General features: G+C 43.6%; 1 protein-coding gene and 1 non-coding gene across 3 annotated transcripts in view; one reads left to right on the top strand and one right to left on the bottom strand.

The window, feature by feature from the left end:
* The window catches only part of TGFB2 (transforming growth factor beta 2), a 91,311-nt gene that overhangs the window by 45,114 nt on the left and 31,409 nt on the right, over window positions 1-14,788 (bottom strand). The window lies entirely within an intron of this gene.
* On the top strand, window positions 8,962-9,070 carry LOC115802813 (U6 spliceosomal RNA). The gene has a single exon (XR_004023358.1). It is a non-coding gene; the product is annotated as a U6 spliceosomal RNA (small nuclear RNA).

Raw genomic sequence — 14,788 nt, 5'->3', positions numbered from 1 at the left:
CATTGTTATTGTGAATAGCTATTCTAGTGCCAAGGGCAGAAGCATCTTCCTCTAAATGCCCAGCAGCCTGAGAGGGACGGCGCCTAGAAGGGACCGAGATGGAGAAGTGATTTATGCTCAGGCGGCTACCTTGGCAATCACGACATTCAGTGACCTTCCCTGGAACTGGTACTTTGGGAATGACGCCAAGAGAGATTCAAGAGAGAAGGAGGGAGCAGATTCCCCCATGTTTCAGCGGGAGATTAAGCTGTCTTCAGGCCACCTCTTTCTTCCACGGTGGGTAAGGGGGAGACTGGACCACAGGCAGCCACAGCAGTGGGTATAAGAAAGACTCAGAGGGACTCCCCTGGCAGTCAAGTGGTTAGGACTCCATGTTTCCACTGCAGGGGGGCAGGGGTTCGATCCCTGGTCGGGGAACTAAGATCCCAGAAGCCGCGTGGCTCAGCCAAAAATAAAAATTACAAAAGCAATTAAAAAAAAAAAAAGAAGAAGAAAGACTCAGATGTTTTTTGACCATCAGCCTCAATGACAAAATCACTTTTTGGTGTATAAAGCGAGTCCACAATTGCCCAGAAGTTTACTGCACTTTTAAAATTTTCCCTCTGGGGCTTCCCTGGTGGCGCGGTGATTGAGAGTCCACCTGCCGATGCAGGGGACACGGGTTCGTGCCCCGGTCCGGGAAGATCCCACACGCCGTGGAGCAGCTGGGCCCGTGAGCCATGGCCGCTGAGCCTGCGCGTCCGGAGCCTGTGCTCCGCAACGGGAGAGGCCGCAACAGTGAGAGGCTCGCGTACAGCAAAGAAAAAAAAAAATTTCCTTCTGGATGTAGGGGATCAGCTGTGACCTCTCCTCCCTCAAGATGGCTTCACAGAAGTCATTTTGCCTTGAACAGGCAATCAGTGCAGCCCAAACACAGATGGACTTTTACAAACGCCAGCTGATCCCTCTGCTTCCTTTTTTATTTTGAAACCAACTGATTATACATTAATTACTCCTTGTTCATTGTAAGAAGGGAGCTGAGGGGCCCTCAGAGGCAAATACGCATTCTCCATGGCTCTACTATAACCATACACACGTCTAAGCTCATGTCCACGGCTCTGTGGGCGCCTGGGATCCTCTGACTACAGCTTCTAACCTTGCAGAGGACAGAAACGTGGTCTTGCTCTTGGTGGGCCTCCCAGGCTGCTTTGTTTCCACAAAGGGTAACACTGATGGGGAGAATGACGGGGGTTGGTGGTGCACATACAGACACAAGAACTTCACAGCATGTTCAGCAACATAAAATATCCCAGAGATGGATCCAAGAATCCTAAAAGCATTTTACGAGTCTAATATATAGAGAGACAACACAGAGTCAGTCCTATTTCCCCAGCCTGCAATCAAACCAGCTTTTCTCGTAAGTCTAGTGTGAACGAAGGGAAGCAAAAAGTGCAGGTGGCAACAGGTCTTGGGTGGTGGCCATTTGGACTGTGGAGGGATTTAAAATGTACAATATGGATCTATTTCTGCTCTGCAAATAAGTTCATCTGTACCAATTTTCTAGATTCCACATAGAAGTGATAATATACGATGTTTGTCTTTCTCTTTCTGACTTACTTCACTCTGTATGACAAGCTTTAGGTCCATCCACGTCTCTGCCAATAGCATTATTTCATTCCTTTTTATGGCTGAGTAATATTCCATTGTATATATGTACCACATCTTCGTTATCCATTCCTCTGTTGATGGACATTTAGGTTGCCCCATGTCCTGGCTATTGTAAATAGTGCTGCAATGAACATCGGGGTGCATGCATCCTTTTGAATTATGGTTTTCTCCAGATATACGCCCAGGAGTGGGATTGCTGGGTCATATGGTAGCTCTATTTTTAGTTTTTTAAGGAACCTCCATACTGCTCTCCATAGTGGCTTCACCAACTTACATTCCCACCAACAGTGTAGGAGGGTTCCCTTTTCTCCACACACTCTCCAGCATTTATTGTTTGTAGATTTTTTCATGATGGCCATTCTGACCAGCGTGAGGTGATACCTCACTGCAGTTTTGATTTGCAAAAGGAGCAGGTATATGTATCTGTATAACTGATTCACTTTGCTATACAGCACAAACTAATACAACATTGTAAAGCAGCTATAATCAAAAAAAAATTAGAAGACTAAAAGGCAAAAAATAAAAAATAAAATAAAATGCACAATATGGGAGGGGCTTGTCAGATGTGAGCCTGAAGACGGCAGGGCGGTACGATCTCTTGGTACATCTCACTATGGGGCATCAGCAACCTCTCCAGGACTCAGTTTCCTCGTGTCTAAAAGGGTGCTGGGCTTGGACTAGACTCTAAGGCTGGGAGAGTCACTGGCTACTCCCGAGGTTACGGGGATTCAAGATTAAAAAGCTTGGCCTGCCCTTTCTAGCAACACAGACACCGTGGTACGAAGCAAGCCCACTTTTATTCTCAGCCATCCTTTTCTCTCTCGTAAACTCTAACTTAGCTGTGAAAAGTCTTGATAATTTTCAAATAAAGAGACAACTTCAAGACATATCTTGCTTTGGCCCCTTTGACCCCAACCTACATTTCTAGCTTCACGGGCACGTGACCATCTCTGCTGCCATGTCCCCTCCCCCCACACTGGACTCTGCCCAAAGCCCTAAATGCACCATATGACTTCCAATCTCCAAACATGCTAAGTGCTGACATACCACCACGCCCATGCCACGTGAATCCTTCACCTAGAGACCGCTTCTTTACATTTGGCAAATTCTACTCATTCTTGAAGGTCCAGCCCAGTTTCCCCTCTTATCAGAAGAATTTCCAGCTCTTCCAGAGCAGAAGCAATCTCTCCCTTCTTTGGGCCGGACAACACTTAGCCTATTGTATCATAGCTCTCTCTTTAGATGTTTACCTGACAGATGACAGCATGAGAGCAAGGACTCAGATTCATTTACCTTTAATGTGTGATAATACCAACTCTTGCCTCTAAGAATCGCTATAAGGGTTAACTAAGGCAATGACTATGAACACAGTGAGTGCTCAAGAAATGTAAGCTTATATTATTAACAGACCACTGAGAGTAAAAGACGAAAGGCTGCACCCTACTCTCAGAGCCCCATGCCAGGAAGACTCTCCTAACCAGGAACAAAGAAAAGGTCACATATGTCCAAACAGCAGGGGTACCTGAAACCCTGTGGATGGCAGGACTTTTCTCTGCCTTTAAGAGAATGCTATTTGCAGCAACACGAACAGACCTAGAGATTATCATACTAAGTGAAGGAAAACAGACAAAGACGAACATCATATGATATCCCTTATATGTGGAATCTAAAAAAAATGATACAAATGAACTTATTTACAAAACAGAAACAGACTCACAGACTTCGAACACAAACTTAAGGTTATCAAAGGGGAAAGGTGGTCAGAGAGGGATAAATTAGGAGTTTGGGATTAACATATGCACACTAACTATATATAAAGTAGATAATCAACAAGGACCTATTGTAGAGCACAGGGAACTCTACTCAATATTCTGTAATAACCTATATGGGAAAAGAATCTGAAAAAGAATGGATATATGTATATATAATATAACTGAATCGTTTTGCTAGCACATGTTGCTAGCACAACATGGTAAATCAACTCTACTCCAATATAAACTAAAAATTAAATTAAATTTTAAAAAATAAAATAAAATTGCAACACATTCCTGCCCTCCTACCCCCCACCCCCCCAAAAAAAAAGCCTGCACCTACTCTCAGAGTCGTATGCCAGGAAGACGCTCCTAACCAGGAACAAAAAAAACGTCACATACGTCAAAATTGCAGCAGTATCTGAAACTCTGTGGATGGAAGACGTTTTCTCTGCCTTTACAGAGTCAAACAAACCAGCACAGTCCTTGGCTGTGCCTCTGCTCCTCAGTTTATAACTATTAATATCAGGAACCTATGGGCACACGTGAGCCCAATTCAACAGGACACGTCTTAGAAAACCACTCTGGGGTCACTAGATTTGTAGACCCATTGGCTCACTCACATAAAACCAGGTGTAAAAGGAGACTTCAAGTGATTTTACTATTAAAAGTACCCACATTTACAGGCAATTTACAACACACTTTCTTGGATATAATCTCATTTTTAACCTTAATGGCATCTCATGTATATGCTCTTGTACAATTGCTGTCTTATTGACAGTGTCTGCTATGAGCTAGATAATTCCCACCGCCCACCACTTGTTGTACACATGAACAGACTGAGGTTTAGTGGCCCCTCTCTTCCCAATAAAGGCTCCTTCTGAAGTTCTTCAAGGACCAGCGGGTGGAAAGTTCCAGAAGAACAGCCAAAGCTCAGTAAATGATGAGCCTTCTAAGTGTCAGAACCATACACAAAAGGAGTCAGGAACTTTCCCGGCAACAGCCAGAATCTCAGGACAAGATTCAAGGAGAGATAACAGAACCAGATGACCTTTGAAATGTGAACACCCAGACAACATGTGATACTGTGCTGGTTCTAGCCCTTTGAATCTTCAACTTTCCTCAAAGAGGAAAGATGGGGAAGGAACCAGATAGCACTGAGGGTTCAGAGGCTGAGCTTCTGAAAAGCCTCATTTAGGTTCTGAAGGCGAGATATGAGGTCTATGTTTCTGCTTCTTCTCCTTGGCTCCTTGTAAGTCAAGCATACGTTTTGGGTGTGATTTTCTAGCTCTTGATCCAATATATTGTCTGTTGCAGCTAAGTGAGGAGACTGGTCTTCGTCCTGACATGTGGTTGTCCTAGAGCCCTTCGGTAAAAACCTCCCAAATCTCATGGTTAAAGGGGTGAAGGGTTTACACACAGGACTATCACTTCTTGGTAAGAATTCCCATTTACCTCTGAAGCTGGGTTGTCTTGAACCTCTCTGTGCCTTGGGAGCTGGTGACCACTTTACAGGGCTCTGGTCAGGCTCAAATATGATGATGTATGTGAACGGGCTTTGTTAAATGCAAAGTGATTCATACGTGCAAGGTGGCATGACTGTATTTACATTTATTCTTTTTAAATACCTTTTTAAATTGAAGTATAATTGACCTACAATTTTATATTAGTTGCAGGTGTACAACATAGTGATTCAACATTTTTATACATTGCAAAATAATCACCATGATAAGTCTCATTACCACCTGTCACCACACAAAGTTATAATATAATTGACAATATTCCCTATGATGTAAATTATATCCCATGACTTATTTTTTTTTTTTTTTTTTTTTTTTGCTGTACGCGGGCCTCTCACTGTTGTGGCCTCTCCTGTTGCGGAGCACAGGCTCCGGACGTGCAGCCTCAGCGGCCATGGCTCACGGGCCCAGCCGCTCCGCGGCATGTGGGATCTTCCCGAACCGGGGCACAAACCCATGTCCCCTGCATCGGCAGGCGGACTCTCAACCACTGCGCCACCAGGGAAGCCCGACTTATTTATTTTATAACTGGTAGTCTGTACCTCTTGGTCTTCCTCACCTATTTCACTTATCTCCCCACCCTTCTCCCCTCTGGCAACCACCTGTTTGTTCTCTGAATCTATGAGTCAGTTTCTGTTTTGTTGTTTGCTCATTTGTTCTGTTTTTTAGTGAAATCATATGGTATTTGTCTTTGTCTGTCTGACTTATTTCACTTAGCATAATAGCTCTAGGTCCATCCATGTTGTCACAAATGGCAAGATTTCATTCTTTTGGTGGCTGAGTAACATTCCATTGTATATATACCACATCATCTTTTTCTGTTCGTCTGTCAATAAACAACTAGGTTGCCTCCTTATCTTGGCTATTGTGAATAATGCTGCAATAAACACAGGGGTGCATATATTTTTTCAAACGAATGTTTTTGTTTTCTTCAGCTAAATACCCAGAAGTGAAGTTGCTGGATTATATAGTAGTTTTATTTTTAATTTTTTGAGGAATCTCCATGCTGTTTTCTATACTGACTGCACCAATTTACATTCCCACCAACAATGCACAAGGGTTCCCTCTTCTCCACATCCTCGTCTACACTTGTTATTTGCTGTCTTTTTGATGACAGCCATTCTGACACTGTCACTGAAGAAGAATGTACTCGCCACACTTCCCCAGAGGTCACTCAAAGACAACAAGCATTTGCTGACACAAGCTCATCTAATCCCCCGGAAACAACTTTTGTGGTTGATCTCCGACTTTGCAGATAAGAACACTGAGGCTCAGAGCTAGTGATCAGAAAACACTGGTAAGTGGATTATCAAACCCAAATCCTGACTCCCAACAGGTGTTCTTCCCACTCATCACATCGCCTCAGACTTAGGAAGGATCCATCCAGGTTACAGTGCACAGAATCTGAGCCACTCTCGGGGGGGCTGTGAGATCACGGTGTCATCAGTCCTATGAGCCATACCTGCCCGGGACCTCGACATGCACATGGGCAGCCTCCGAAGCACCTGTAGCCAACCCTCATCTGTTTCCCTGAACCCCCTACAGGTCATCCTCCAAGCTGAGTTTTAACCAACAGATTTGAGTTTTGCCTTCCGTCCCTTTGTGGCCAAACCCTAGGCATGTGAAGGACTGTCCACGGCCCCGAGCTTAAGGAAGAATGAGGTGAGGTGAAGCAAATGCATGGTAAATCCACTGCCTGGAAAATCTGCCTCTCAATATGTAATATGCCAATAATAACAGCAGCAGCTCAGAGTCCTATCTGCATTATCTCATTTAAGCCTCACAAAGACTCGACAAGGTAGATACTCTTTTCATTCCCATTTTGCAGACGAGGAGACCAAGGCTTAGGAGGATTACATAATTTATCTAAGGTCACATAGCCAGTAAGTGGTGGCGCCAGAGTGAAAGTGACTTATCAATACAATGGACTACTTTTAGTACTTCACTTCATAAGGTAAAATAAACCCATTTATACACAATCTTGCTTATAACATATAGTAGAGTATTTAACATACTTACTTTTCTCAGCTTGGCAAATAGACCACACACCTGCTAATAATGCCTTTTCCATGTCAAGTTATCCTGACTCTATTCCAACATACATAGCAATTTAAATTATCTACGTGAAAAAGATGATAACCTCTAACCCTATAAAATAATAAATGACAATACACTCTCACTAAAAATAAGACACATACCCAATGCATTCAAAACACTTATGCTACGTAATTCCTTTTTTTGAAAATGAATCAAGATGTTCTCGAGGAGGAGGGGGAAAAAAACCCCTGTGAATTACTTTATTTAATAATAAACCTTTATTTAAATAAACCTTAAATAAACTTTCCCTATATCTCATCTCTACAGAACTGTCACCCCACCACAAAATCACCGTGCATGACAAACTGTGAGGCCAAAATGAAGGAAAGGGTGGAGGAAAAGCATTCTTGTCTCATTTCACAATTTTTGGGAGGCACCAGAATGTGGTACTTTTTGGTCAGTGTGTGTTTACGCTCTACCGTTTTAGGTTGGGAAATCCAAAGGCAACATTTCTTACTTGCAAATGTGTTTCATGGAATGTTCTTCAGAAGTTTGTGATTAATCTTGTTGCGACTTCTAACTCCTTGAAACCTTGAAACCTGACTCATAGGACATATCACCAAATCTGGCGAATCCTCTGACAGGTAGCTGTGTTAAAATTCTTTGGTAAAAAACTCCCAGACATCATGGTTAAAGGGATAAACGCTTTATGCAAGGGCTGACACTTCTTAGTAAGAATTCCTACCTCCTCTAAAGCCAGTAGGAGCCTGTGTGACCCTGAAAGCCTGTGACTCCCTCCCCACCCCCATGTCACCTGCTTTCCCATCAGGCAGAAAAGGGACCTCTGAAGGGCAAAAGAGCAATCTTGTTACTGCATTTCAAAATGTTCTTGTGTTATTCTTAATGTAGATTCATATTTACAATAGATGATACACTTTTTTAAAAAGGCACATGCTTTCCCACCTTGCAGTTTCAACTTTCCTAAAAGATCACTTACAAATCCTAGGAGGATTATACAGCCACAAAACAGCAGTTCGATATCCTGTCTAAATGTGGGTGCATCTGTGCTGCCAGGCTTCCCATTAAACCCTCTGTTTAGATCATAAATCCAGCTCCACAGCTCTCCTGTAATATCCCAGGGCAGAATCCCCAAGTTTAAGGCTCTATCACATAGTTTTCTTTCCTCCTGATTGGGAACTGCCTTTCCTTTTGCATTTTATTTCTCCTTGAGACTTTTCCTAACCATGTAGTGTTTGATTAAAAAACCCAGTTAGGGGAGGGGGAAGGGTAAGCTGTGACAAAGTGAGAGAGTCGCATGGACATATATACACTACCAAATGTAAAATAGAGAGCTAGTGGGAAGCAGCCGCATAGCACAGGGAGACCAGCTTGGTGCTTTGTGACCACCTAGAGGGGCGGGATGGGGGGGGTGGGAGGGAGGCGCAAGAGGGAGGAGATATGGGGATATATGTGTATGTATAGCTGATTCACTTTGTTATACAGCAGAAACTAACACACCATTGTAAAGCAATTATACTCCAATAAAGATGTTAAAAAAAAAAACAAACCAGTTATTTCCAAGAAGACTCTAAAAACAATTTACAGTAGGCTTGTGTCATCTGACAACCTCCTCACCCCCATAGATATTTATTTGCAAAAACTGAGATGAGGGATCAAAAGAGAAAGAGCACATCATAGCTCCATATACCACCAGACCTTGGAAAGGAAAGCCTGTTCAAGACCTGTGCTCCTGAGGAAACCAGAGATGGTATATGAAGATGATCTTAGCATCATATTGGGAGCAGAAGTTGGGAACTTTCATCCTCCTTTTCCTAATCCTGACTCCTTTCCCTAAACACTGGCCGTTTCACTGCAGGCAAGTTACTCCACTCTCTTCTGCTTCAAGATTATGTCAAAGGTATACTTTTGTCAAAACTCATCAAGTTGCACACTTAAGAGCTGTGCATTTTGCTGTATGTAAATAGTACATCCATTAAGAATGGGGAGTGCTTGCTTCGGCAGCACATATACTAAAATTGGAATATGATACAGAGAAGATTAGCATGGTCCCTGTGCAAGGATGACACGCAAATTTGTGAAGCGTTCTGTATTTTTGTGTGGGAGAGGGTTGGATTAGGAGTTTGGGATTAGTAGACGCAAACTATTATACATGAAATGGATAAACAACAAGGTCCTACTGTATAGCACAGGGAACTAAATTCCATGTCCTATAATAAACCATAATGGAAAAAAATATGAAAACGAATATATATGTATAACTGAATCACTTTGCTGTACACCAGAAACTAACACAACGTTGTAATTCAGCTATACTTCAATTTAAAAAAAAAACTAAAAAAAAGCGAAAAAAAAGAAATTAGAAGGATGAAAATGCATATAAATATTTAAAAAATAATATGATTATGTAAGGTCCTACAAAGAAATACTAGTCCCAGGCAGTTGTACAAAGGAATCTCACTAGACTTTTAGGAAACATATCATTCCAATCTATGCAAACTATCCCAGAGAAAGAAATGGGGAGATACCCCAACTCACTTACACAGGCAGTATAACCATGATACCAAAACGGTATCAGAAAAGGGAATGTATAGACCAAATCCACTCATGGAACAAAACCCACTCAACAAAATAGTAGCATAACCAAGGTCTGTTGTATTTATACCCCCCCCCCAAGAAAAGAAATTGAAATGATGGAAAATCATCCTTTGGATTCAGTTCCTGTGACCAAATGTCCAACACAGGACACAGTGGCACTGTGAAGCCAGTAGAGAAAAACTCTGAACTTCCGCAGAGAAAAAAAACCTGCCTACCTACTTCAATGTAGAAGTAAAACCAAGGGCTTAAAACTAGTCCCTTCATCGGTTTCGCGAGAGCCGGCGCCTCAGTCAATCAGGGGCCCAGCCCCAAGTCTGGACGCGGATCTTGCAGCAACTTTCTCTATGCTGGGGTGACTGTTCTTCCACTGACAACACTCACCAGAGTGCTTCATTTCACACCTTTGCTTTTATCATTTTCCATCTTCGGCTAAAAGTACTGCTTTGGGGGTGAGATTCAACCAAAGCATCCTCCCCCAAAGCAAAGGGAGCAGTAGCGAATAAGGGCTCTTGCAAGGTGCCCCCGGGCGAGCTGCCTCTTCCGTTTATATCTCCAGCCTCATTGGAAGGCAGCCCTGGGCACTTCGGGTGCGGCCAGGGGGCTGCTTCCAATGCTCTGGCTTCATTTTTCACACGAACGCTCCGCCAAAAAAAAGAAAAAGAACAAAATGACGGCTGTGTTGAGGGTCCCGGTGGCAGCCCCCATCCGGGAAGGGTAGGAAGAACTAGAGGCAGTTTTCACCATCCTTTTCCTGACCTTGGGGATCTTGTCACCATTTACTCGTCGGATGAAGTGATGATGAAAGTAAAGTATGGTTCATTACACGTGCTGATCTGGTAACCGCTGATCTCTTCGACTTGAAAATGATTCTCACCTGCTCCTGCCTACGACTGCCCCACTGTGTGTGCATGGACACACACACACACACACACACACACACACACACAATAACGATATGTCATTTACTAGCTCTGTTTACTGACATACAGGGTTCAGTACAGATTGTCTAGAGCTCGGCCTCCAGGCCCTTCTCAAAATTTAGGAACACGACAGAGAGCTGTTCTTGTCCAGAGTTTTAGGATGGGGTTTTGTTTGTAATCTTGGCGCTGTAACATGAGGAGATTTAAGGTTTGGGACTCAGCAGACCCAGATTCTGCTTTGGCTTTGCCATGTAAAAGCTGGCCCTGGGCACATCTCTTAACCTTTCTAGGCCTCAGTTTCCTCATCTGTAAAATGTGTGGGACACCTTCCTGAGAAGGTCAGAGGAAATGAGAATCAAGAGAGGCTACAGGGAACGATTCAGCCCCACTTGGCCACCATCACCCTTTGCTCTAAACCAGCTTTACTAAAGTGAAAGTAAAGATAGGCCTTGGAATAGAGCTACCTATGTGGCACTCCAGTTAATTCTCTAAACTGCACTTTGCCCATCTCTAAAATGGGGACAAGACAGCATCTATCGCCTAGAGATGTGAGGATAAACTAGGACTGTGAAAGCAAAAGCACTCAGCACTGTGAGTTTGATGGGTACCCCGACGTCGTAGCTTCTGTTATTTTTTCCTAGATTCCCAGCAAAAGGGCTTGTTTCTGGCAGACCTCTGTTCATCTCCCCAGCTCCCTGGTCATTCAGGGAGGCCTCTGCACGCGGAGCTCCCTTCCCAGCAGCCGCAGACTCCCCAACTCAGGGCAGCTCTGCGCTTCATCTCCAGATGAAGGGAAAATCTGGTAAACATTACACTTACAAGGTAACAGGTCTGGAATGCTCGGCATCCCAGGCGGAGCACAATTGCTTCTTGGCATCCAGATACATATAGGCTGCAGCCCAGGGCCAAGCTACATTTGGCTGCTTTGCGCCATTCAAATAAAGATATTAAAATTCCTCCAACTTTATAAACATTTGTACTGTTTGCTAATCAAAGGGGTTAGTTTAAGAAAGTCACCTGAAGAGAACTTGGCATGTGGTCCGCTCTCCTCAGTTTAGACCCGAAGGAGCACTGCGTGTATACGTACCGCATAGGTTTCTCATATGTAAATGGTTTCTATATTTTACGCCAGGTGGACTCTACTTTCAGCGTGCACTGCCTTTCCCCAAACAAACAGGCCTAAGCAGTTTTCATTCTGGAGTTATGCCCTCAACCATTGCACCAGACGTTGCTGCTTCTGTGTCACGTGATCAGCTCAAACTTCAATCCACGGGAGTGAGTAATGATGACAGCGGCAACTATGGGAGGTGGGGCACCTTGGCTCTTCCACTTACTAGCTATTGATCTTGGGAGTGATTTAATCTATCTCTGTGCCTTGGTTTCCTCCTATGTGAAATGGAAAAAAATAATAATGCCTATCCATTATTGCCAGGATCAAATGAGTCAATATCCCTAAGTGCTCAGGAGGGTACCTGGGGTAGAAGAAGCCCCACATCAGTGTAAGTAATCAATATTTTTATTATAAATATTATTCTTGTCGTTGTTGTCATTGTTGTTATGGACCAAACACCAAGTGTGAATAAAAGAAGCTAGATACAGATCCTCAGCAAAGGGTAACTGGTTCCCCCAGTAAGCAAAATAAGTGTAGTTAGACATATTTAGGTCCACCTTTCTCTCTGTTAACTAGAAGCAAGTAGTGGAAAGTGGTAAAATTAGATTATATCACAGCCAGTGACAAACTTTGGCCTTCACTGACTCAGAGGTCAGGCCTGAACATCCCTCGGTTAAGAACACGAAAAGGACACCGTTTTCAACTGGCTTCATCTTACTCTCCAAATATCTAACCTCAGAACTTTTAAATAAAACCTCCTTCCCAAATGGCAACTTTGAGGAAAAATACCAAAGCAGACTTTGAGTGGGAACAAAGAAAGGGGTACCATTTTCCTAAGAATAAAGTAAACGGAGCACATTCTCTTGGCTTGCTTTGACAATTAAAGGTGATCGGGAGGCCCGATTTCCCCTGTGGGTGAGGGAAGGTCAAGGACTTCCGGGATGACAGCTCGAGTCTGCTGGCAGACACCCTTCCTGCTTCGCTGGGCTGGGAATGCGCTGCTCCAGCAGGTAATGGCCAAGTCCAAATAGCAAGCAGGCAACAGCTGTCTCTGTCCTTTGCACACCTGTCTGGCTCCCACCCTCCTTTCCTCTCCTCCCCTCTGGCCTCCCTGTGCATTCACAACCCCTGCTGCTGCCTCAGGTCACTTATGCGTAAGAGCAAGAAGGAAAAAACACTACAAGATACGTAAGGAATTAAAACGAAGGAGGTGATGGCCAGTGTGGGCCTCAAGATTCACTTTACAGAGGATACAGGAGGAAGCCAGCTGTATCAGTAAGAGAAAGGACAAGATTTTTTACTCAGTAAGGCCTTCTGGAACCTCAGGCCACATCCTCTGGAGACATCTATTCTGTGTACCCATGACCCTGGGCAGAGCTCCTCTCTGGCCACAGTCACCCAAGGCACAGGACAGGACGGGGCTTCCCAGGGGTCAGGAGTGGGGCAGGCCAGACAACAGGAGGGGCAGGCAACCGGCAAAAGAGTGGGCCTTTCTGTTCTTTGTACTTGAAGAAGCGTAAGCCTCTCTCAGTACAGAGTCTATGGGGGGGTGGGGAGCAGTAGACTGAATGAATCACAGTGCTGACTGGGGGTGGGGTTGGTCGGGAGGGATGTCCTTGTGGCTAACCACATTTTACTGGGCTTTTTTATTGATTGCAGTTGTATTGAAAGAGACATGACTCAGACATACCATATCCGAAGCCACGTAAAGCACTGGGTTCTAATGGAATTTCAATGTATGAAAACGTCAAGAACTGTACTCTGAAATGTGAAAAGCTTTGCTATCAACACAGACGTCACTTGCTTCTGCCCTTTAACAGCTGAAGGAGATGCTGACTTTCCTATTTCCCTTTTCATACTGAGGCTCGGGCTATTCACTGCTCAGGTACACATATCATTCTATGTACGATATGGATCGATGTTTTAAAAAGTTGGTTTCGTTACCCAGTCACCTTGTCTTTGTGTTACCATTGGCCTTGGCTTGTAAATATCATTCAGCAACTTTTTAATGGTTCTGCTTTGTGTAGGGCAGTGGGTGTATCAATTTGTCTTCACAAATAGGCTATAAGCTACTTGAGGGCAGGGGTGATATAAGAATAACAATAAAAAGAGGAAGAACAATGACAAAAGTAACACTACAAGTGTTGAGGGGCATGCCATCTGTCACATAGCTACCATGATTGTCCCATTTTGGTGGAAGCTAAGAAACTGAGGCTCAAAGAGGGCGTGTGCCCTATCCAATGTTACATAACTAGAAATAGGGCGCCTCCACTTACACCTATGTTATGTGAGCCCAGTGCCTTCCTCTGGGCTGTGTGTGCTGCCTCTTCTGGGGGGATCTACCCCTACTCTCCTCATTTTTATCCACTCGTGTGATTCAGGCAGCAAGCCCTTGAGGCAGTACATGCTCAGTGAATATTTATTGAATTAAATTGAATAAAACAGTATTTTCCACATCCTTGTTTTCAGGGACAATTCAGGAAGGGATTAAAGTGAAATAACAAGGGAGAGAGATGAACCACTTAGTTGTAGAAATAGTTACTAACACACAGAGTTCTTTTAGGCAGGTTCTGAAAGTTTTGAGCCCTCCTGATAAGACAAAGAATATCATTCTGCCTTACTTACTTTTACCGATGTTTAAATGATATCTTCAGTATTATTTTCCTCTGACAGAAATTGGTACCACTTTTAATTATTTCTTAGGCTTTATAAAAATATATCACTTGGGCTTCCCTGGTGGCGCAGTGGTTGAGAGTCCGCCTGCCGATGCAGGGGACACGGGTTCGTGCCCCAGTCCGGGAAGATCCCACATGCCGCGGAGCGGCTGGGCCCGTGAGCCGTGGCCGCTGAGCCTGCGTGTCCGGAGCCTGTGTTCCGCAACGGGAGAGGCCACAACAGTGAGAGGCCCACATACCGAAAAAAAAAAATATATATATATATATATATATATATCACTTGCTTTTCTCAATGTATAACTTGATATTAAAAACATGGGTTGGAATTTCTGGTTTTCCTATAGTTCTCAGAATACAAAAGCAAGAAAAAGTCTTCACTGATCACCTTGAAATAAGTGAATGAATGAATAAAAAATATATTCATTCCCTACCACAGGCAAGGCATTTTTATGTGTTAATTTCTTTTTTTTTTAAAGTACCATTAAGAAGCATTATTTTTAAAAATCAATTC

The sequence above is a fragment of the Delphinapterus leucas genome, chromosome 1, assembly GCF_059928025.1.
Source record: "Delphinapterus leucas isolate spDelLeu-1000000601 "Yukka" chromosome 1, BTC_Dleu_Yukka2, whole genome shotgun sequence".
Classification (NCBI taxonomy): domain Eukaryota; kingdom Metazoa; phylum Chordata; class Mammalia; order Artiodactyla; family Monodontidae; genus Delphinapterus; species Delphinapterus leucas.
Note: the sequence above shows the minus strand (reverse complement) of the source record. Positions and strands in the feature narration are given on the sequence as shown.